We start from the raw sequence: 25,903 nt of genomic DNA on the forward strand, positions 1-25,903 counted from the left end.
GGAAACATGCTTCTAGAACACTATGAGATGATAGAGTGGGAGTTCAATTACAAGGTGACGTGGTAGAATCCTATGAAATGAAAATTTCATCCAACAAATGGTAATGCTCGGATTTGCTATCTCCCAACCATTAGATGGAGCATATTATCGAATGGCTAATATTTATAGTTACATCACTCTATATAGTGGTATAGACTTAGTTTTTCAGGAACCATATAGTATGTATCTTGCATCTGTCAGAAAATAGCATGGGAACATATAAATGGCATACGAAGATAAGGTATGCGGAATATGAAGAGAAGGTATGTGGTATGACTCACAAGCACTCCCACTCTGATGGACTAAAATCTTGTCAAGGGGTACACCATTTGAAATGAACAAATTTGCCAACTTATGGACTCTCACATCATCCTTTGAGCATTTGATTTTCACCATTTGAAGGTCTTTGCAGGTAAATGATATTCTCTGTAGTTTGATACTTTTTTCCAAGGCTTTTTTTGCTTCTAGTGTCGAAGTTCTTGTGCAGATCAACAAAACTATTATTAAGCACGTGCTCAGGCATGAATACACCAACAATGAATATATACGTAACACATACCAATTTAAGTTGCAGAAAAAGCCTCTCTATAACAGGTGAATGTTGGAGCAGGAAAATTAGTGCATCGAAACTAGGAGCCATACACCATTCACCAAGGGACAAGGTCTTCAGGTTGCTAAAGGTTGGCTATCTTCTCAATTCCCTAATTAGAACCACCTTCATATTGCACAGAAAAAGTATTCCATAAAGAACAATGTTAATTAGAATCAACTAGTATTGCACACACTGTGTACAAGCGGGTTATTTGGCATTTAAAGAAGAAAATGAATAGGCCACGTTAAAAATGAAAAACTAAATAGTTATATATTATTAGAGGATCAGCACCTACTGTTACACTATGGTTCATCTTTTTTTGCTGGTACAATTATGTAAATGGAAATTCACGTAGACTAGTACAAGATGATGCTATAGTTGAACATACAATAACATAAAAACAGTGAACTTATGAATAGCCACACTATTGTAACAATATTGAAAAATGCTAATTAACCATCTCCATCAATAAAAGATGCTCCCCAAAGCTATTCACTAACATTTCTAATTGATTCAGCCACTCCATTTTATGATGAAAATAATGTAGAACTATTTTTTCACTTGAACATTTTTTTGTAATGTCGGCTGCGCCTCTATAAACAGGTTTTGATGCTACTAGAAAGCAGAAGGTACATAATCTTCTCAGAGAACACTCAATGTTCTTGTGGAAGGAAAAACGTTTCTTCAAGCATCAGTAGAAATGAAATGTAAACGTACTGGGATAATGTGAAGGAAACCAATGTAAGCATACTAAAAAGAGAGAGCGATCAACAAAATATGGTGGCAGATATACCTCCCCAGCATCAGTTAACAACCCCAAACTTGTAACACTTGAAAGACTCCGAAGGATGTTTTGGCCACCAAGATATTCACTATCATTCATTTCACTATTTTCATAGCCATGATAGCAATTATCTTAACTAGAATTTTGGCTATCAGCATGGTAACCATACTTTCTCTCTTGTGCAATCTCACTGTATTCATAGGTGTCATCGCTATCGATATCATTATCATGATCATAATTGTTGTTCTGACCAGCAGACCCATATCCAATCTTATAATTCTTGCTATTATCAGAACCATCTTCTTCGCCAGCGCTTTCAGCAAAAACATCATCTTCACTGTATACAGAATCATCACCACTCAAGAAAGAGCCATCACTAGCCTTATGGCTCTTCTCTCTCTTATCCTTATCGTCGCCGTCATCATCAGTTGTTTCATCACAATCATCTTGATTGGTGATGTGTTCGGAAGCATAACTGCTATCATCATCATCACCATCATTAGAGGTAGTTTCATCACAATCCTCTTGCTCAATGATGTGTTCAGAAACGTAACTTATGTGTTCAACATAACTGCTGTCATCATCGTCACCATCATCAAAAGTAGTTTCATCACAATCCTCTTGCTCAATGATGTGTTCAGAACCATAACTGATGTGTTCAGAAACATAACTGCTATCATCATCGCCACCATCGTCAGAAGTAGTTTCATCACAATCCTCTTGCTCAATGATGTGTTCAGAAACATAATTGCTATTATCATCAGCCGCATCATCGTCGTCATCATCATCATCATCATCATCGGTAGTAGTTTCATCAGAATCCTCTTGATCAATGGTGTGTTCAGAAACATCATCATCAGTGGTTTCGTCATACTCGTCATCCTCACTGAAGTCATCGCTCAAGAAATAGTCATCTATCATGATAGTTCCAGTGACCAGCGAACCCAGGTTCTTGAATGATGGAACTCACAGGCAAGGTGCGATGAGGCGCAGAAGCACTAGGTTCGGAGCAGCAATGGAGAAGTCACACTCGATCCTGCATTTAAGCATGATTAAAGTCTTGAGAGAGGCAGAGGTGACCTCATTGACTGCCACCAACAAGCAATCCTTGAGGTCAAGCTCCTCCAAAGACGTGCAGCAAGAAGAGAGCTCCTCGAGGATCCTGTGGTCGAGCCTGGCATACGACAGCTTCAAGACCTTGAGGTGGCAGGAGACGAAGGGGACGCCTGCGAACTGCGCAGGAGAGCCGCGATGCCAGACGACATGGATGACCCCCGCGCCGCGCCTCATAGCAGCCCTGATCCAGGTGTCGGCGTCGTCGTCGGCGAAGTCCCCCAGCGCGTCGCTGGACCACAGGCGGAGCGTGTTCATGGGCGCCAGCGCATCACGAAAGAGGAGGAGCCTGTAGAAGAAGTTGCGGGGGCGGAGCGGCTCGCGGTCGCGGGTGGAGCGGTGTGGGCGAAAGTCGAGGCAGGACGCCGACGCCCAGAGGTGGCGCCACCGCCGCGCGAGCACACCGGCGCGCACCACCTCCGATGCCCTCGGGGACGACATGATGCAGCGCAGGAGGTCGTTCGGGTGCGCGTTGAGGTGGTCGGGGCCGTCTCACTGATACGTCTCCAATGTATCTATAATTTTTGATTGTTCCATGCTATATTATATTCTGTTTTGGACATTATTGGGCTTTATTATACACCTTTATATTATTTTTGGGACTAACCTATTAACCAGAGGCCCAACCCAGAATTGCTGTTTTTGTGTGCTTATTTTAGGGTTTCGCGCAGAAAAAGAATATCGAACGGAGTCCAAAGGGAATGAAACCTTTGGGAACGTGATTTTCGGAACGAACATGATCCAGAGGACTTGGACCCTACGTCAAGCAATCAACAGGGAAGGCACGAGGTAGGGGGGCGCGCCTACCCCCCAGGCGCGCCCTCCGCCCTCGTGGGCCCCCTGTTGCTGCACCGACATACTCCTTCCTCCTATATATACCTACGTACCCCCAAACTACCAGATACGGAGCCAAAACCCTAATTCCACCGCCGTAACTTTCTGTATCCACGAGATCCCATCTTGGGGCCTTTTCCGGAGCTCCGCCGGAGGGGGCATCGATCACGGAGGGCTTCGACATCAACACCATAGCCCTTCCGATGAAGTGTGAGTAGTTTACTTCAGACCTACGGGTCCATAGTTATTAGCTAGATGGCTTCTTCTCTCTTTTTGGATCTCAATACAAAGTTCTCCCCACTCTTGTGGAGATCTATTCTATGTAATCTTCTTTTGCGCTGTGTTTGTTGAGACCGACGAATTGTGGGTTTATGATTAAGTTTATCTATGAACAATATTTGAATCTTCTCCGAATTATTTTATGTATGATTGGTTATCTTTGCAAGTCTCTTCGAATTATCAGTTTGGGTTGGCCTACTAGATTGATCTTTCTTGCAATGGGAGAAGTGCTTAGCTTTGGGTTCAATCTTGCGGTGTCCTTTCCCAGTGACAGTAGGGGCAGCAAGGCATATATTGTATTGTTGACATTGAGGATAACAAGATGGGGTTTATATCATATTTCATGAGTTTATCCATCTACATCATGTCATCTTGCTTAAAGCGTTACTCTGTTCTCTTGAACTTAATACTCTAGATGCATGCTGCATAGCGGTCGATGTGTGGAGTAATAGTAGTAGATGCAGGCATGAGTCGGTCTACTTGTCTTGGACGTGATGCCTATATACATGATCATACCTAGATATTCTCATAACTAGGCTCAATTCTGTCAATTGCTCAACAGTAATTTGTTCACCCACCGTAAATACTTATGCTCTTGAGAGAAGCCACTAGTGAAACCTATGGCCCCCGGGTCTATCTTCCATCATATTAATCTTCCAATACTTAGTTATTTCCTTTGCCATTTATTTTACTTTGCATCTTTTATTTCTCTTTATCATAAAAATACCAAAAATATTATCCTATCATATCTATCAGATCTCACTCTCGTAAGTGACCGAGTAGGGATTGACAACCCCTTATCGCATTGGTTGCGAGGATTTATTTATTTGTGTAGTTGCGAGGGACTTGTGCACGGCCTCCTACTGAATTGATACCTTGGTTCTCAAAAACTGAGGGAAATACTTACACTACTTTGCTGCATCACCCTTTCCTCTTCAAGGGAAAACCAACGCAGTGCTCAAGAGGTAGCAAGAAGGATTTCCGGCGCCGTTGCCGGGAAGGTTCGCGCAAGACAAGTCAAGATTTGACTCCCGACAACGAGTCACTTGTGGCGCCGTTGCAAGTCAAGACATACCAAGTACCCATCACAAACCCTTATCTCCCGCATTACATTATTTTCCATTTGCCTCTCGTTTTCCTCTCCCCCACTTCACCCTTGCCATTTTATTCGCCCTCTCTCTCTCCGTCCTCCCTCTCTTTCTCTATTTGCCTCTTTTTGCCTGTCTCTTGTTTACTTGTGTGTTGGATTGCTTTCTTGTCACGATGGCTCAAGATAATACTAAATTGTGTGACTTCACCAATACCAACAACAATGATTTCCTTAGCACTCCGATTGCTCCTCTTACCGATACTGAATCTTGTGAAATAAATGCTGCTTTGTTGAATCTTGTGATGAAAGATCAATTCGCCGGCCTTCCTAGTGAAGATGCCGCTACCCATCTGAATAGCTTCATTGATTTATGTGATATGCAAAAGAATAAAGATGTGGATAATGATATTGTTAAATTGAAGCTATTTCCTTTTTCGCTTAGAGATCGTGCTAAATCTTGGTTTTCGTCTTTGCCTAAAAATAGTATTGATTCATGGAATAAGTGCAAAGATGCTTTTATCTCTAAGTATTTTCCTCCCGCTAAGATCATCTCTCTTAGAAATGATATTATGAATTTTAAGCAACTTGATCATGAACATGTTGCACAAGCTTGGGAGAGTATGAAATTAATGATACGTAATTGCCCTACACATGGTTTGAATTTGTGGATGATTATACAAAAATTTTATGCCGGATTGAATTTTGCTTCTAGAAATATTTTAGATTCGGCCGCGGGAGGCACTTTTATGGAAATCACTTTAGGAGAAGCTACTAAACTCCTAGATAATATTATGGTTAATTATTCTCAATGGCACACTGAAAGATCTACTAATAAGAAAGTGCATGCGATAGAAGAAATTAATGTTTTGAGTGGAAAGATGGATGAACTTATGAAATTATTTGCTAATAAAAGTGTTTCTTCTGATCCTAATGATATGCCTTTGTCTACTTTGATTGAGAATAATAATGAATCTATGGATGTGAATTTTGTTGGTAGGAATAATGTTGGTAACAACGCGTATAGAGGAAACTTTAATCCTAGGTCGTATCCTAGTAATTCCTCTAATAATTATGGTAATTCCTACAACAATTCTTATGGAAATTATAATAAGATGCCCTCTGATTTTGAATCTAATATTAAAGAATTTATTACTTCGCAAAATAATTTCAATGCTTTGATTGAAGAAAAATTGCTTAAGATTGATGAGTTGGCTAGGAACATTGATAGAATTTCTCTTGATGTTGATTCTTTGAAACTTAGATCTATTCCACCTAAGCATGATATCAATGAGTCTCTCAAAGCCATGAGAATTTCCATTGATGAGTGCAAAGAAAGAACAACTAGGATGCGTGCTAAGAAAGATTCATTTATAAAAGCGTGTTCTTCTAGTTTCCATGATAATAAAGATGAAGATCTAAAAGTTATTGATGTGTCCCCTATTAAATCTTTGTTTTGAAATATGAATCTTGATAATGATGGGACTGAATATGATCCACCTTTACCTAGACGACGTTCCAAGAATTTGGATTCTTTAGATCTTGATGCTAAAATTGTTAAAAGTGGGATTGAAGAAGTCAAAACTTTAAATATTAATGAACCCACTATTTTGGATTTCAAGGAATTTAATTATGATAATTGCTCTTTGATAGATTGTATTTCCTTATTGCAATCCGTGCTAAATTCTCCTCATGCTTATAGTCAAAATAAAGCTTTTACTAAACATATCGTTGACGCTTTGATGCAATCTTATGAAGAAAAACTTGAGTTGGAAGTTTATATCCCTAGAAAAATTTATGATGAGTGGGAACCTACTATTCGAATTAAAATTAAAGATCATGAATGCTATGCTTTGTGTGATTTGGGTGCTAGTGTTTCCACGATTCCAAAGACTTTGTGTGATTTGCTAGGTTTCCGTGATTTTGATGATTGCTCTTTAAACTTGCACCTTGCGGATTCCACTATTAAGAAACCTATGGGAAGAATTAATGTTGTTCTTATTGATGCAAATAGGAATTATGTGCCCATAGATTTTATTGTTCTTGACATAGATTGCAATCCTTCATGTCCTATTATTCTGGGTAGACCTTTCCCTAGAACGATTGGTGCAATTATTGATATGAAGGAAGGGAATAGTAGATTCCAATTTCCGTTAAGGAAAGGCACGGAACACTTACCTAGAAATAAAATTAAATTACCTTATGAATCTATTATGAGAGACACTTATGGATTGCCTACCAAAGATGGCAATACCTAGATCTATCCTTGCTTTTATGCCTAGCTAGGGGCGTTAAACGATAGCGCTTGTTGGGAGGCAACCCAATTTTATTTTTATTCCTTGATTTTTGCTCCTGTTTAGTAATAAATAATTTATCTAGACTCTGTTTTGGTTGTGTTTTTTGTGTTTAATTAGTGTTTGTGCCAAGTAGAACCGTTAGGAAGACTTGGGGAAAGTCTTTTTAATCTTGCTGTAAAAAACAGAAACTTTAGCGCTCATGAGAATTGCTGCCATTTTTATTTGGAAAGTGATATTTAGTTAATGATTTTTTCAGATGATTAATATATAAGTTCCTCACGTCCAGAAATTTATTTTAGAATTTTTGGGGTTCCAGATCTTGCGTTAGCTACAGAATACTACAGACTGTTCTGTTTTTGACAGATTCTGTTTTTCGTGTGTTGTTTGCTTACTTTGATGAATCTATGGCTAGTAAATAGTTTATAAACCATAGAGAAGTTGGAATAAAGTAGAGTTAACACCAATATAAATAAAGAATGAGTTCATTACAGTACCTTGAAGTGGTGTTTTGTTTTCTTTCGCTAACGGAGCACACAAGATTTTCTACTTTAAGTTTTGTGTTATGAAGTTTTCAAGTTTTGGGTAAAAGATTTGATGTCTTATGGAACAAGGAGTGGAAAGAGTCTAAGCTTGTGGATTCCCATAGCACCCCAAGATAATCTAAAGACACCTAAAAGCCAAAGCTTGGCGATGCCCCGGAAGGCATCCCCTCTTTCGTCTACTTCCATTGGTAACTTTACTTGGAGCTATATTTTTATTTACCACATGATATGTGTTTTTCTTGGAGCGTCTTGTGTTATTTGAGTCTTTATTTTTTAGTTTTCCACAATCATCCTTGATGTACACACCTTTTGAGAGAGACACACATGATTCGAAAATTGTTAGAATACTCTATGTGCTTCACTTATATCTTTTGAGTTATATAGTTTTTGCTCTAGTGCTTCCCTTATATATTTTAGAGCACGTCGGTGGATTTGTTTTATAGAAACTATTGTTCTCTCATGCTTCACTTAGATTATTTTTAGAGTCCTACAAAACAGCATGGTAATTTGCTTTAATTATGTTAGGCATTCAAGATTAATAAATTTTTTCTTATGAGTGTGTTGAATACTATGAGAAGTTTGACACTTGATAATTGTTTTGAGATATGGAGATGGTAATATTAGAGTCAAGCTAGTAGAGTAGTTGTGAATTTGAGAAATACCTATGTTAAAGTTTGTGATTCCCGTAGCATGCACACATGGTTAACCGTTATGTGATGAAGTCGGAGCATGATTTATTTATTGATTGTCTTCCTTATGAGTGGCGGCCGGGGACGAGCGATGGTCTTTTCCTACCAATCTATCCCCCTAGGAGCATGCGCGTAATACTTTGCTTTGATAACTTGTAGATTTTTGCAATAATTATATGAGTTCTTTATGACTAAGGTTGAGTCCATGGATCATACGCACTTTTCTTCCTTCCACCATTGCTAGCCTCTCTAATACCGCGCACCTTTTGCCGGTATCATACACCCACCATATACCTTCCTCAAAGCAGCCACCATACCTACCTATCATGGCATTTCCATAGCCATTCCGAGATATATTGCCATGCAACTTTCCACCGTTCCGTTCATTATGACACGCTCCATCATTGTCATATTGCTAGCATGATCATGTAGTTGACATCGTATTTGTGGCAAAGCCACCGTTCATAATTCTTTCATACATGTCACTCTTGATTCATTGCATATCCCGGTACACCGCCGGAGGCATTCACATAGAGTCATATTTTGTTCTAAGTATCGAGTTGTAATTGTTGAGTTGTAAGTAAATAAAAGTGTGATGATCATCATTTTTAGAGCATTGTCCCAAGTAAGGAAAGGATGATGGAGACTATGATTCCCCCACAGGTCGGATGAGACTCCGGACGAAAATAAAATAAAAAAAGAGGCCAAAGAAGCCCAAATAAAAAAAGAGGCCATAAAAGGCCCAAAAAATGAGATAAAAAGATAGAAGGGACAATGCTACTATCCTTTTACCACACTTGTGCTTCAAAGTAGCACCATGGTCTTCATAATAGAGTCTCCTATGTTATCACTTTCATATACTAGTGGGAATTTTTCATTATAGAACTTGGCTTTTATATTCCAATGATGGGCTTCCTCAAAATGCCCTAGGTCTTCGTGAGCAAGCGAGTTGGATGCACACCCACTTAGTTCCTTTTGTTGAGCTTTCATATACTTATAGCTCTAGTGCATCCGTTGCATGGCAATCCCTACTCACTCACCTTGATATCTATTGATGGGCATCTCCATAGCCCGTTGATACGCCTAGTTGATGTGAGACTATCTTCCCTTTTTTTGTCTCCTCCACAACCACCATTCTATTCCACCTAAAGTGCTATGTCCATGGCTCACGCTCATGTATTGCGTGAAGATTCAAAAAGTTTGAGAACACCAAAAGTATGAAACAATTGCTTGGCTTGTCATTAGGGTTGTGCATGATTTAAATACTTTGTGTGGTGAAGATAGAGCATAGCCATACTATATGATTTTGTAGGGATAACTTTCTTTGGCCATGTTATTTTGAAGAGACATAATTGCTTAGTTAGTATGCTTGAAGTATTATTATTTCTATGTCAATATTGAACTTTTGTCTTGAATCTTTCGGATCTGAATATTCATATCACAATTAAGAAGAATTACATTGAAATTATGCCAAGTAGCATTCCACATCAAGAATTCTGTTTTTATCATTTACCTACCCGAGGACGAGCAGGAATTAAGCTTGGGGATGCTTGATACGTCTCCAACGTATCTATAATTTTTGATTGTTCCATGCTATATTATATTTTGTTTTGGACATTATTGGGCTTTATTATACACTTCTATATTATTTTTGGGACTAACCTATTAACCGGAGGCCCAGCCCAGAATGCTGTTTTTTTGTCTATTTTAGGGTTTCGCGGAAAAAGAATATCAAACGGAGTCCAAACGGAATGAAACCTTCGGGAATGTGATTTTCAGAATGAACATGATCTAAAGGACTTGGACCCTACGTCAAGCAATCAACGAGCAAGGAACGAGGTAGGGAGCGCCCCTACCCCCAGGCACTCCCTCCACCCTCGTGGGCCCCCTGTTGCTCCACCGACGTACTCCTTCCTCCTATATATACCTACGTACCCCAAACTACCAGATACGGAGCCAAAACCCTAATTCCACCGCCGTAACTTTTTGTATCCATGAGATCCCATCTTGGGGCCTTTTCCGGAGCTCCGACGGAGGGGGCATCGATCACGGAGGGCCTCTACATCAACACCATAGCCCTTCCGATGAAGTGTGAGTAGTTTACTTCAGACCTACGGGTCCATAGTTATTAGCTAGATGGCTTCTTCTCTCTTTTTGGATCTGAATACAAAGTTCTCCCCCTCTCTTGTGGAGATCTATTCTCTGTAATCTTCTTTTGCGGTGTGTTTGTTGAGACCGATGAATTGTGGGTTTATGATCAAGTTCATCTATGAACAATATTTGAATCTTCTCTGAATTATTTTATGTATGATTGGTTATCTTTGCAAGTCTCTTCGAATTATCAGTTTGGTTTGGCCTACTAGATTGATCTTTCTTGCAAGGGGAGAAGTGCTTAGCTTTGGGTTTAATCTTGCGGTGTCCTTTCCCAGTGATAGTAGGGGCAGCAAGGCACGTATTGTATTGTTGCCATCGAGGATAACAAGATGGGGTTTATATCATATTGCATGAGTTTATCCCTCTACATCATGTCATCTTGCTTAAAGCGTTACTCTGTTCTCTTAAACTTAATACTCTAGATGCATGCTGGATAGCAGTCGATGTGTGGAGTAATAGTAGTAGATTCAGGCAGGAGTCGGTCTACTTGTCTCGGACGTGATGCCTATATACATGATCATACCTAGATATTCTCATAACTATGCTCAATTCTGTCAATTGCTCAACAGTAATTTGTTCACCCACCGTAAATACTTATGCTCTTGAGATAAGCCACTAGTGAAACCTATGCCCCCCGGTCTATCTTCCATCATATTAATCTTCCAATACTTAGTTATTTCCTTTGCCATTTATTTTACTTTGCACCTTTTATTTCTCTTTATCATAAAAATACCAAAAATATTATCCTATCATATCTATCAGATCTCACTCTCGTAAGTGACCGAGTAGGGATTGACAACCCCTTATCGCATTGGTTGCGAGGATTTATTTGTTTGTGTAGGTGCGAGGGACTTGTGCGCGGCCTCCTACTGGATTGATACCTTGGTTCTCAAAAACTTAGGGAAATACTTACGCTACTTTGCTGCATCACCCTTTCCTCTTCAACGGAAAACCAACGCAGTGCTCAAGAGGTAGCACTCACCCACGGGGCGGCGCGGCCCCGAGGGCCCGGTGGCCGTCGGGCTGCGCATTTCGTCGAGCAGGTGAGGGGTGCGCATGTTTCTTAGGACATGGTTTTGGCAGGGGATCTATGGACGAGGATGCGTATGGGGAGGGGATTGGAGGCGGAGGTGCGGATGAGATGCAGAGTTGTTGGCGCTTCTCAGAAATCCGAAACTTTTGAGGGTGGAGGAGATGATGGCAATGATCCCACCACCATGTTTCATACAACCATGAACTACTAATGTACTGTAGAAGATAACTCGGCAGCACCAATGGACTGCCTGAGATCGCTGGTGCACTGGAGAGAGGTCCACAGTACTCCAACGCCATAGCTCGGACAGTGCGGTTCGGACACTTCAGGTCATTTAACTCCGTGCATGAAAACATCGATAGACCGGTCTGGAAGTTTGAATTCTCATAAACCGAAAGCAAAGTGGTAAGATTTGTGGGTGTCTAGACCTTCATCACATAGGTGTCTGACACCCATGGCCACATAAAACCATATCTCTCACGTTCCAGTCCAATTGTCACTCCGCTCTACATGCCGTATTCATGTCTGTCCAGAGCGAATGTGATCGGCCATTGGTGTTTGTCCGGCGTGACCATTAACACTGATGAGGCGGCCGCCACTCACGCTGCGTGCACTCGCTCTTTGCGCCATGTTAATGTCAGTACAAAGTGGACATGACTGGATGGGGCGACGCGACGGCTTCCTACTGCATTCAAGTGGGTTGACCGTTAGTTTGCGTGCCCCGCATTCACATTGGGACGGTGAATAAGAAGTCAACCCTCCACCTGCCCAGTGCATTCAAGCCACCGCTCTCCCTGCTTGGGTGCCTTCTATTTAAAGATCGTTGGCCACGACACAAACGCGTAGCACCTCTGAGCCACATCTTCCTTCGTGCAAGCCAGTGGAGTACCATCTCTTCCCTTCTTTGATCTCCACAACCAATGGCTAGGACTGCCGTGGGTGGTGGAAGACCCTTTCATTGTGATGCCACCTTGAAATCGCATCCAAGGTAGAGGCATGATGTGCTCGGTGCATGGCCCGCATTGCGGCGAGAGAGCCTCCAAGCTCTCCGAAGGAACATAGCTCAGACGAGATGGACACGACGATGGAGGAGGAGCAGGCGCCCACGCAGGCTACCGGGTTCTAAAAGAAATATGCCCTAGACGCAACAATAAAGTCGTTATTTATATTTCCATATATCATGATAAATGTTTATTATTCATGCTAGAATTGTATTAACCGAAAACTTAGTACATGTGTGAATACATAGACGAACAGAGTGTCCCTAGTATGTCTCTACTTGACTAGCTCGTTAATCAAAGATGGTTAAGTTTCCTAGCCATGGACATGTATTGTAATTTGATTAACGGGATCACATCATTAGAGAATGATGTGATGGACAATACCCATCCGTTAGCTTAGCATAATGATCGTTCAGTTTTATTGCTATTGCTTTCTTCATGACTTATACATGTTCCTCTGACTATGAGATTATGCAACTCCCGAATACCGGAGGAACACCTTGTGTGCTATCAAACGTCACGACGTAACTGGGTGATTATAAAGATGCTCTACAGGTGTCTCCAATGGTGTTTGTTGAGTTGGCATAGATCGAGATTAGGATTTGTCACTCCGTCTATTGGAGAGGTATCTCTGGGCCATCTCGGTAATGTACATCACTATGAGACTTGCAAGCAATGTGACTAATGAGTTAGTTGCGGGATGATGCATTACGGAACAAGTAAAGAGACTTGCCGGTAACGAGATTGAATTAGGTATGATCATGCCAACGATCGAATCTCGGGCAAGTAACATACCGATGACAAAGGGAACAACGTATGTTGTTATGCGGCTTGACCGATAAAGATCTTCATAGAATATGTAGGAGCCAATATGAGCACCCAGGTTCTGCTATTGGTTATTGACCGGAGATGTGTCTCGGTCATGCCTACATAGTTCTCGAACCCGTAGGGTCCGCACGCTTAACGTTCGATGACAATTTGTATTATGAGTTATGTGATTTGATTTACCGAAGGTTGTTCGGAGTCCCGGATGAGATCATGGACATGACGAGGAGTCTCGAAATGGTCAAGACGTAAAGTTCGATATATTGGAAGGCTATATTCGGACATCGGAAAGGTTCTGAGTGATTCAGGTATTTTTCGGAGTACCAGAGAGTTACGGGAATTCGCCGGGAAAGTAAGGGGCCTTAATGGGCCATACGGGAAAGGAGAGAAGGGCCTCAAGGGGTGGCTGCGCGCCCCCCATGGGCTGGTCCAAATTGTACTAGGGAGGAAGCAACGCCCCCCTCTTTCCTTCTCTCCCTCGTCCCCTTCCTTCTTCTCCTACTCCAAGTAGGGAAGGGAGGAAACCTACTCCTACTAGGAGTAGGAATCCCCCTTGGGGCGCGCCATAGAGAGGGCCGGCCCTCCCCTCCTCCACTCCTTTACATACGGGGGAGGGGGGCACCCCATAGACACACAAGTTGATCATTATTGATCCCTTAGCTATGTGCGGTGCCCCCTCCACCATAATCCACCTCGGTCATATCGTCGTAGTGCTTAAGCGAAGCCCTACACCGGTAGTTTCATCATCACCATCATCACTCCATCGTGCTGACGAAGCTCTCCCTCGACACTCAGCTGGATCAGAGTTCATGGGATGTCACCCAGCCGAACGTGTGCAGATCCCGGAGGTGCCGTACTTTCGGTACTAAGATCGGTCGGATCGTGAAGACGTTCGACTACATCAACCGCGTTGTCATAACGCTTCCGCATACGGTCTATGAGGGTACATAGACATACTCTCCCCCTCTCGTTGCTATGCATCTCCTAGATAGATCTTGTGTGATCGTAGGAAAATTTTGAAATACTGCGTTCCCCAACAGTTGTATCAGAGTCAGGTCTATGCGTAGATGTTATATGCACGAGTAGAACACAAAGGAGTTGTGGGCGTGGGAATATACATATTGCTTACCGTCACTATTTGATTCTTGATTGAACGGTATTGTTGGATGAAGCAGCTCAGACCGACATTATGCGTACGCTTACGCGAGACTGGTTCTACCGACGTGCTTCACACACAGGTGGCTGGTGGGTGTCAGTTTCTCCAACTTTAGTTGAATCGAATTCAATGAACAGGGTTCTTTCTGAAGATCAAACAACAATCACTATACCGCGTTGTGGTTTTTGATGCGTAGGTAAGAACGGTTCTTGCAAAGCCTGTAGCAGCCACGTAAAACTTGCAACAACAAAGTAGAGGACGTCTAACTTGTTTTTGCAGGGCATGTTGTGATGTGATATGGTCAAAACGTGATGAGATATAATTTTTTGTATGAGATGGTCATGTTTTATTGAAGTTATCGGCAACTGGCACGAGCCTTATGGTTGTCTCTTTATTGCATAAGATGCAAGCGCCATATAATTGCTTTACTTTATCGCTATACGATAGCAATAGTTGCAAAAGAAATAGTTGGCGAGGCGACCATGTGACGACACATTGATAGAGATCAAGATGATGGAGATCATGGTGTCATGCCGATGACGATGGAGATCATGACTGTACTTTGGAGATGGTGATCAAAGGCACAAGATGATGATGGCCATATCATGTCACATATTTTGATTGCATGTGATGTTATTCTTTTATGCATCTTATTTTGCTTAGTACGCCAGTAGCATTATAAGATGACCCCTCACTAAATTTCAAGGTATAAGTGTTCTCCCTGAGTATGTACCGTTGCGACAGTTCTTCGTGCTGAGACACCACGTGATGATCAGGTGTGATAAGCTCTACGTTCACATACAACGGGTGCAAGCCAGTTTTGCACACGTAGAATACTCGGGTTAAACTTGACGAGCCTAGCATATGCAGATATGGCCTCGGAGCACTGAAGACCGAAAGGTCGAGCGTGAATCATATAGAAGATATGATCAACATAGAGATGTTCACCATTGAAAACTACTCCATATCACGTGATGATCGGACATGGTTTAGTTGATATGGATTACGTGATCACTTAGATGATTAGAGGGATGTCTATCTAAGTGGGAGTTCTTAAGTAATATGATTAATTGAACTTCAATTTATCATGAACTTAGTCCTGATATTAATTGCATATCTATGTTGTAGATCAATAGCTTGCGATGTAGCTTCCCGTTTAATTTTGATATGTTCCTAGAGAAAGAGAAGTTGAAAGATGATAGTAGCAATGATACGGACTTGGTCTGTGATCTGATGATTATCCTCATTTCTGCACAGAAGAATTATGTCCTTGATGCACTGCTAGGTGACGGACCTATTGCAGGAGCAGAGGCAGACATTATGAACGTTTGGCAAGCTCGGTATGATGACTACTTGATAGTTTAGTGCGCCATGCTTTACGGCTTAGAACCGGGACTTCAAAAACATTTTGAATGCCACGGAACATATAAGATGTTCTAAGAGTTGAAATCGGTATTTCATACTCATGCCCGTGTCAAGAGGTATGAGACCTTTGACAGTACGTTGCCTACAAGATGGAGGAGAATAGCTCAACCAGTGAGTATGTGCTCAGATTGTCTGGGTACTACAATTGCTTGAATCAAGTGGGAGTTAATCTTCCAGATAAAATAGTAATTGATAAAGTTCTCTAGTCTCTATCACCAAGTTACTAGAACTTAGTGATGAATTATAATATTCAAGGGATGACAAAAACGATTCCCGAGCTCTTCGTGATGCTGAAATCGATGAAGATAGAAATCAAGAAAAGCATCAAATGTTGATGGTTGACAAAACCACTAGTTTCAAGTAAAAGGGCAAGGGAAAGAAAGGGAACTTCAAGAAGAATGGCAAGCAAATTGCCACTCCCATGAAGAAGCCCAAAGATAGACCCAAGCCTGAAACAGAGTGCTTCTACTGCAAAGGAAATGGTCACTGGAAGTGGAACTGCCTTAGATACTTGGCAGATAAGAAGGATGGCAAAGTGAACAAAGGTATATTTAATATACATGTTATTGATGTGTACATTACTAGTGTTTACAGCAACCCCTCGGTATTTGATACTGGTTCAGTTGCTAAGAGTAGTAACTCGAAACGGGAGTTGCAAAATAAACAGAGACTAGTTAAGGGCGAGGTGATGATGAGAGTTGGAAGTGATTCCAAGGTTGATAAGATCACCATCGCACACTCCCTTTACCTTCGGGATTAGTGTTGAACCTAAAATAAATGTTATTTGGTGTTTGCGTTGAGCATAAATATGATTAGATCATGTTAATTGCAATCGGTTATTCATTTAAGTCAAAAAATAATTGTTGTTCTATTTACATGAATAAAACCTTCTATGGTCATACACTCAATATAAATGGTTTATTGAACCTCGATCGTAGTAATACACATATTCATAATATTGAAGCCAAAAGATGCAAAGTTAATAATGATAGTGCAACTTATATGTGGCACTGCCATTTAGGACATATTGGTGTAAAGCGCATGAAGAAACTCCATGCTGATGGACTTTTGGAATCATTTGATTATGAATCACTTGATGCTTGCGAACCATGCCTCATGGGCAAGATGACTAAGACTCCATTCTCCGGAACAATGGAGCGAGCAACTGACTTATTGGAAATAATACATACTGATGTATGCGATCCTATAAGTGTTGAGGCTCACGGCGGGTATCGTTATTTTCTGACCTTCACAGATGATTTGAGCATATATGGGTATATCTACTTAATGAAACATAAGTCTGAAACATTTGAAAAGTTCAACGAATTTCAGAGTGAAGTGGAAAATCATCGTAACAAGAAAATAAAGTTTCTATGATCTGATCGCGGAGGCGAATATTTGAGTTACGAGTTTGGTCTTCATTTGAAACAATGTGGAATAGTTTCACAACTCACGCCACCTGGAACACCACAGCATAATGGTGTGTCCGAACGTTGTAATCGTACTTTATTGGATATTGTGTGATCTATGATGTCTCTTACCGATTTACCACTATCGTTTTGGGGTTATGCATTAGAGACAACTGTATTCACGTTAAATAGGGCACCATCTAAATCAGTTGAGATGACACAATATGAACTATGGTTTGGCAAGAAATCAAAGCCATCGTTTCTTAAAGTTTGGGGTTGCGATACTTATGTGAAAAGGTTTCAAACAGATAAGCTCGAACCCAAATCAGAGTAGTGAGTCTTCATAGGATACCCAAAAGAAACTATTGGGTACACCTTCTATCACAGATTGAAGGCAAGATATTTTGTTGCTAAGAATAGATCCTTTCTAGAGAAGGAGTTTCTCTCGAAAGAAGTGAGTGGGAGGAAAGTAGAACTTGATGAGGTAATTGTACCTTCTCCCGAATTGGAAAGTAGTTCATCACTGAAATCAGTTCTAGTGATTCCTATACCAATTAGTGAGGAAGCTAATGATGATGGTCATGAAACTTCAGATCAAGTTACTATCGAACCTCGTAGGTCAACCAGAGTACGGTCCGCACCAGAGTGGTACGGTAATCCTGTCCCGGAAGTCATGTTAATAGACCATGATGAACCTACGAACTATGAGGAAGCGATGATGAGCCCAGATTCCGCAAAATGGCTTGAGGCCATGAAATCTGAGATGGGATCCATGTATAAGAAAAAAGTATGGACTTTGATTGACTTGCCCAATGATCGGTGAGTCATTGAGAATAAATGGATCTTCAAGAGGAAGACGGACGCTGATAGTAGTGTTACTATCTACAAAGCTCGAATTGTCGCAAAAATGTTTTCGACAAGTTCAAGGTGTTGACTACGATTAGATTTTCTCACTCGTATCGATGCTTAAAAGTCTGTCCGAATCATGTTAGTAGTTGCCGCATTTTATGAAATTTGGAAAATGGATGTCAAAACTGCATTCCTTAATGGATTTCTTAAAGAAGAGTTGTATATGATGCAACCAGAATGTTTTGTCGATCCTAAAGGTGCTAACAAAGTGAGCAAGCTCCAGCGATCCATCTATGGACTAGTGCAAGCATCTCAGAGTTGGAATATATGCTTTGGTAAAGTGATCAAAGCATATGGTTTTATACAGACTTGCGGTGAAGCCTGTATTTACAAGAAAGTGAGTGGGAGCACTACACCATTTCTAATAAGTATATATGAGTGACATATTGTTGATCGGAAATAATGTAGAATTTTCTAAAAAACATAAAGGAATGTTTGAAAGGAGTTTTTCAAAGAAAGACCTCGGTGAAGCTACTTACATATTGAGCATCAAGATCTATAGAGATAGATCAAGACGCTTGCTATATTTTCAATGAGTACATACCTTGACAAGATTTTGAAGTAGTTCAAAATGGAACAATCAAAGAAGGAGTTCTTGCCTGTGTTGCAAGGTATGAAGTTGAGTAAAGACTCAAAACCTGACCATGGCAGAAAATAGAAAGAGAATGAAAAGTCATTCCCTATGCCTCAGTCATAGGTTCTACAAAGTATGCTATGTTGTGTACTAGACCTATTGTGTACCTCACCTTAAGTTTGGCAAGAGGGTACAACAGTGATCCAGGAGTGGATCACTGGACAGCGGTCAAAAATATTCTTAGTGGAATAAGGAAATGTTTCTCGGTTATGGAGGTGACAAAGAGTTCATCGTAAAGAGTTACGTCGATGCAAGCTTTGACACCGATCTGGATGACTCTAAGTCTCGATCTAGATACATATAGATAGTGGGAGCAATTAGCTAGAGTAGCTCCGTGCAAAGCATTGTAGACATAGAAAATTTGCAAAATACATACGGCTCTGAATGTGGCAGACCCGTTGACTAAATTTCTCTCACAAGCAAGACATGATCACTCTTTGGGTGTTAATCACATAGCGATATGAACTAGATTATTGACTCTAGTAAACCCTTTGTGTTAGTCACATGGAGATGTGAACTAATCACATAAAGATGAGAACTGTTGGTGTTAAATCACATGACAATGTGAACTAGATTATTGACTCTAGTGCAAGTGAGAGACTGAAGGAAATATGCCCCAAAGGCAATAATAAAGTTGTTATTTATATTTCCTTATATCATGATAAATGTTTATTATTCATGCTAGAATTGTATTAACCGGAAACTAAGTACATGTGTGAATACATAGACAAACAGAGTGTCCCTATTATTCCTCTACTTGACTAGCTCATTAATCAAAGATGGTTAAGTTTCCTAGCAATGACATGTGTTGTCATTTGATGAACGGGATCACATCATTAGAGAATGATGTGGTGGACAAGACCCATCTGTTAGCTTAGCATAATGATCGTTCAGTTTTATTGCTACTGCTTTCTTCGTGACTTATACATGTTCCTCTGACTATGAGATTATGTAAATCCCGAATATCGGAGGAACACCTTGTGTGCTATCAAACGTCACAACGTAACTGGGTGATTATAAAGATGTTCTACAGGTGTCTCCAATGGTGTTTGTTCAGTTGACATAGATCGAGATTATGATTTGTCACTCCGTCTATCGGAGAGGTATCTATGGGCCCTCTCGGTAATGTACATCACTATGAGCCTTGCAAGCAATGTGACTAATGAGTTAGTTGCGGGATGATGCATTACGGAACGAGTAAAGAGACTTGCCGGTAACAAGATTGAACTAGGTATGATGATACCGATGATCGAATCTCGGGCAAGTAACATACTGATGACAAAGGGAACAACGTATGTTGTTATGCGCTTTGACCGATAAAGATCTTCATAGAATATGTAGGAGCCAATATGAGCATCCAGGTTCTGCTATTGGTTATTGACTGGAGATGTGTCTCGGTCATGTCTACATAGTTCTCGAACCCGTAGTGTGACGCCCCCGATTTAATCGTACACTAACCATACACGCAAATGTGTACGATCAAGATCAGGGACTCACGGGAAGATATCACAACACAACTCTACAAATAAAATAAGTCATAAAAGCATCATATTACAAGCCATGGGCCTCGAGGGCTCGAATACAAGAGCTCGATCATAGACGAGTCAGCAGAAGCAACAATATCTGAGTACAGACATAAGTTAAACAAGTTTGCCTTAAGAAGGCTAGCACAAACTGGGATACAGATCGAAAGAGGCGCAGGCCTCCTGCCTGGGATCCTCCTAACTACTCCTGGTCGTCGTCAGCGGGCATCACGTAGTAGTAGGCACCTCCGGTGTAGTAGGGGTCGTCGTCGACGGTGGCGTCTGGATCCTGGGCTCCAACATCTGGTTGCGACAACCAGGTAGAAGGGATAGGGGGAAAAGAGGGAGAAAGCAACCGTGAGTACTCATCCAAAGTACTCGCAAGCAAGGAGCTACACTACATATGTATGCATTGGTATCAAATGGAATGAGGCTATCATATGTGGACTGAACTGCAGAAAGCCGGAATAAGGGGGGATAGCTAGTCCTTTCGAAGACTACGCTTCTGGCAGCCTCCGTCTTGCAGCATGTAGAAGGGAGTAGACTGAAGACCTCCAAGTAGCATCGCATAGCATAACCCTAACCGATGATCCTCCCCTCGTCGCCCTGTGAGAGAGCGACCACCGGTTGTATCTGGCACTTGGAAGGGTGTGTTTTATTAAGTATCCGGTTCTAGTTGTCATAAGGTCAAGATACAACTCCAAGTCGTCCTGTTACCGAAGATCACGGCTATTCGAATAGATTAACTTCCCTGCAGGGGTGCACCACATACCCCAACACGCTCGATCCCATTTGGCCGGACACACTTTCCTGGGTCATGCCCGGCCTCGGAAGATCAACACGTCGCAGCCCCACCTAGACCAACAGAGAGGTCAGCACGCCGGTCTAAACCTAAGCGCCCAGGGGTCTGGGCCCATCGCCCTTAGCACACCTGCACGTTGCGAACGCGGCCGAAAGCAGACCTAGCCTAGTGGCCTTCCAGTCCAATCTGGCGCGCGCCACTCAGTCGCTGACGTCACGAAGGCTTCGGCTGATACCACGACGCCGGGATACCCATAACTACTCCCGCGTAGATGGTTAGTGCGTATAGACCAAATGGCCGGACTCAGATCAAATACCCAGATCTCGTTAAGCGTGTTAAGTATCCGCGAACACCGACCAGGGCCAGGCCCACCTCTCTCCTAGGTGGTCGGAACCTGCCCTGTCGCTCCGCCTCAAAGATCCACTCGCGGGTGCTCCTCAAGCCGACCCGTCTTTAGTCACCACATGTATCATGTATAAAGTATATAGCATATACCCGTGATCACCTCCCGAGTGATCACGGCCCGATAATATAGCATGGCAGATGGACAAGAATGTAGGGCCACAGATGATAAACTGGCATCCTATACTAAGCATTAGGATTGCAGGTAAGGGTAACAACGGTAGTAGCAAGGACAGGCTATGCATCAGTATAGGATTAACTGGAAGCAGTAACATGCTACACTACTCTAATGCAAACAGTATAGAGAAGAGTAGGCGATATCTGGTGATCAAAGGGGGGGGGGCTTGCCTGGTTGCTCTGGCAAGAGAGAGGGGTCGTCAACAACGTAGTCGATCGGGGCACCAGCAGCGGCGCCGGTCTCGGTGTCTACCGGAAAGAAGTAACAGAGGGGGAACACAACAAATAACAGAGCAATCAAAGCATCACAAAGCGTAACATGGCAGTACGCGGTGCTAGAGGTGACCTAATGCAGTAGGAGGTGATACCGGTGAAGGGGGGAAACATCCGGGAAAGTATCCCCGGTGTTTCGCGTTTTCGGGCAAAGGAGCCGGAGGGGGAAAGTTGCGAGTTCGATAGGTTAGGGGTGTGTGGCGGACGAACGGGCTGCGTATCCAGAATCGTCTCGTCGTTCTGAGCAACTTTCATGTACAAAGTTTTTCCATCCGAGCTACGGTTTATTTTATATTAATTTTAAAAGATTTAATTCATTTTTAGGATTTATTTAATTATTTAAATTCAAAATTATCCAGAACAGTGCACGCTGACGTCAGCATGACGTCAGCAGTCAACAGAGGCGTTGACTGGTCAACTGACGTGTGGGTCCCGTTCGTCATTGACTGATTAGTCTAATTAGGGTTTAATTAAACTATCTACTTAATTAGATTAATTAAACAAGATTAATTAACTTAATTAATTTATTATTTTAATTATTAATTAATTAATTATTTATATATTTATTTATATTTCATTTAAAAAAACGTTTTGGAGTGGGGCCCCATTGTCATAGGGCCACTGGGCCTTAGCGGGTTCGGGTGCTGCGGTTGCCGCGGGTGCGAGCGCAAGAGCGACGACGGGCAGGTGCCCGTTAACGGGCGAACCCGGGCGGCCGCTGCGGGCGCGCGTGCCAGCGCCGGCGAGGCGGGCTGGGCGCCGGCTGCAGGTGAGAGGGGAGGCAGGCCATGGCAGGGCAGGGAGCTAGCGGCAGAGGGCGGCGGGGAGGCGCGGGCGAGCACACGACGATGCGGGGAACAAGGGGCGTGCGCGGGCACAGGAGGGAGGGCGCGTGCTGCCTGGAGCGCGAGCTCCGGCACACGGCCGCGGCGATGCGGGTGATGGCCACGACGGGGAGCACGAGCGGCATGACGAGCAAGACGCGGTGACTACGGCGACGGACTAGGGACGCACGTGCGAGGGAGACAGAGAGGAGAGGGGAGTTTCGCTCACCCCCGATGCAGGGGTTCGCCGGCGAGGCTCGACGGAGTCCGCCGGGGAGGAGGTCGGGGAGGCGAGCGTCGACGGTAGGCGGTGGGGCATCCATCCATCGGCGAGGTGGCGGGGCGTCCATCCAGAGGCATGGTCGCGGGGCGTCGGAGCCGGCGAGGGAGAGTCGGGGACGGGCAGTCCGACGAGGAGGTACGGCAAACGGGAGGGAGGGCGCCGGGCGGCGTCGGGCAGCGCCAGGCGGGGAGATCGGGTCGATCTCGATCTGGATCACGGGAGGGGAGAGGAACGAGCGAGAGAGAGAGAGTGGGGGTCGTGGGGTAGTGGGGGGAGAGGGGCTAGGGTTTCTGGTGCCCGAGGGGATTAGTAGCGGGCGCGGTTGGGCCGGCCTGGCGGCCCTGTAGCCTGCTGGGCCGAGGCCCAGCTCGGGGGGGGGGGGGGGTCTTTGTCTCTTTTATTTTTTTGTTGTTTATTTTCTCTTTTCTTTTATTTATTCTTTTAGTTCTTATTTGTTTTATTTTAGTTTCCAAAAATACAAAAGTGGCACCTAAAATAGTGTTACAATTCATGCCACTGCCACAAACCGTTTAGCACTGAAATAAAAATAGTTTTAAATTGTTTATTATTTTAAAGCATTTGAATAATTGCTTTGCTGCTGTTTTATTCATCTCATATTATTTAAACATTTTATAAAGGTGTGGTTTCTCCACCATAATTATCTATGCAATATTTGGTTCACTCCGAACATTTTAGTTTTAATATTTGAAAACGTTTATTGTTTGCTTGATTTTGAATTAGAATTTGAATCGGTTCCGAACTAACACGAGATTAGCGACAGTAATCGAAGTGACGTGGCATCATTAGCAGAGAATTACTGTAGCTTAAATATCTGGGCGTCACAATTCTCCTCCACTACAAGAAATCTCGTCCCGAGATTTAAGAGGGGAGGTAAGGGCGAAGGGATTTGGTTGCGAAATTCTAACGAGTCTTCTCGGTCTTGGTTGCACTTCTCGAAGAGATCGATCCATTACATTGATGTCTTCATTACTCTGCTTCCAGCCATCATGATGAAGTTGTCGCCCTACCTTCAGGATCTTCACCATACTTATGAAAGGGTGAGAAGGGAAAACTCTATGGGGACGGATTCTAACAAGATCGAGCATCAGACGATTAACTCAGGGGAAGAAGCATAAGTATCTCTCGAATTGAAACTTAAGAACATATCGAGAGCAAAGTAAGAAGATACCATGAGAAGTTTCAAATGAATAGGCAATGGTTCGATGCCTAATCAGAAGGTGAAAGGGTTACAGGGCAACGCGAATAAGTATGGCGTCTGATACCAGAATAGATCACTAGGAAGGTGGCCCGTGAATTACATACATAGCCATGCGTGAGGAATGACTTTAGAAACAGGGGTGTACAGGAGAGTCGGTTTCGATCCTGTGGAACTGTGGGTTATGGGCCCACCATGTGGGTTAAAAGTAGGAAGGGTGTTGACATCTTGCATGGTCATGTAGGCAAGGCATGTCAGAGGTTAGTCTGTCGGTTATGTCGACAACAACATCGGTACCAAGGGCGAGGGACGAAGAGAACCATTTCCTGCTCGTTGAAACGAGGCGGGCCAATAGGCAAAGTTCTCGTCCATCGGTGGTTACCAGGATGTCATCAACAATAGTAACAGGGCCTTGTTGACAGAATTGTACACCGAGGGGTTTACATATGCAGGAGAATATTACTGCTTAGATTATATAGACCTCAAGAAAGGTTAAACCAAGCAATGGAAAGGAAATATGATTATCAGATTAATCAGAACGATGGAAAGGAAAAATGTGTCTAAACACATAATTTCAGGGGGGGTATATCCTTCCCAAGGACAAGCAGAGCATGATATCCATGACAGGATATAATGTAGAAAACTGTTTAGGTAAGGGGAGAGGAAGTTCATGACATTACCCATACAGCGGTGTTTGGATAATTGATAAAGAGAATTTAGCATTGTGCTTCAAATGCTCTTATTGAAAATCGGAGTACCACAGACATGCTTCGAGATAGCAATAACATGGTCATTGGGTAAAGATCAGACTTTGGATACACAAAGGATCCATCGGGAACAATTTATAGAGTAAGTCTTACAATTTCCTCGTGGAAGAATAGATAACCTTGCTAAAAGAAAACTATAACAATAGGTCCTCCGGCTAGGTGTGCTAGGCATTCCATCACCTTACCGGGTCATAAAAGACCAGGGTTATAACTCTTGGAAAAATGTTCCAACCATCATATCTGACCGAGATTCAGATCTGATTGGTGCTAGGATATCTCAGACTCTAGATGCCTAAGAAGGAAAAGGTGCAATCACAATTTGACGAGATGACATTGTAATATTCTCGAGAAATGTACTATGGAAGCGATTCTGAAACAAGAGTTCATCATTAAACCAAGGAAGGGGGTGAGGGGTTAGCTGATGGAGTCAGCGACAATCCTCGAGATTTCCAAAAAGGTGGATTTCCACAGTTATGTGAACAAGGAGATAACATTTGTCAGATCAAATGATATAATTATGTATGCTCGAGGAAAACATACACAATTAAACACAGGTTGAAACGTGCAACCGAAATATGGGCTAGGTTGCCCGACCAATGTTAGAATGGTGATAGTGAGAAGTATCACTATACCAAGAACGCTTAAGAGGTGGAGTAATACTCACAACATTCTCCACAGAAAAGGTAGTAATACTTCAAGGTAGAACACAACACTAGCTGGAGAGCAAGTTGTATTCATAATGTGGACAAGTCCGCGATGAAAGGAAGTCAAGGGTGTTGTCGATGATAATAAAAATCATCGAGGGGCAAGGATGGCACTTATCATCAAGAATTC

At 42.6% G+C, this 25,903-nt stretch overlaps 1 pseudogene; it reads right to left on the minus strand.

The window, feature by feature from the left end:
- Nucleotides 1–204: 204 nt before the first annotated feature.
- Nucleotides 205–22,949, minus strand: LOC125535058 (uncharacterized; annotated as a pseudogene).
- Between the last annotated feature and the right edge of the window lie 2,954 nt (nucleotides 22,950–25,903).

The sequence above is a fragment of the Triticum urartu genome, chromosome 2A (assembly GCF_056163025.1).
Source record: "Triticum urartu cultivar PI428250 chromosome 2A, HENAU_Tu73, whole genome shotgun sequence".
Taxonomy (NCBI): Eukaryota; Viridiplantae; Streptophyta; class Magnoliopsida; order Poales; family Poaceae; genus Triticum; species Triticum urartu.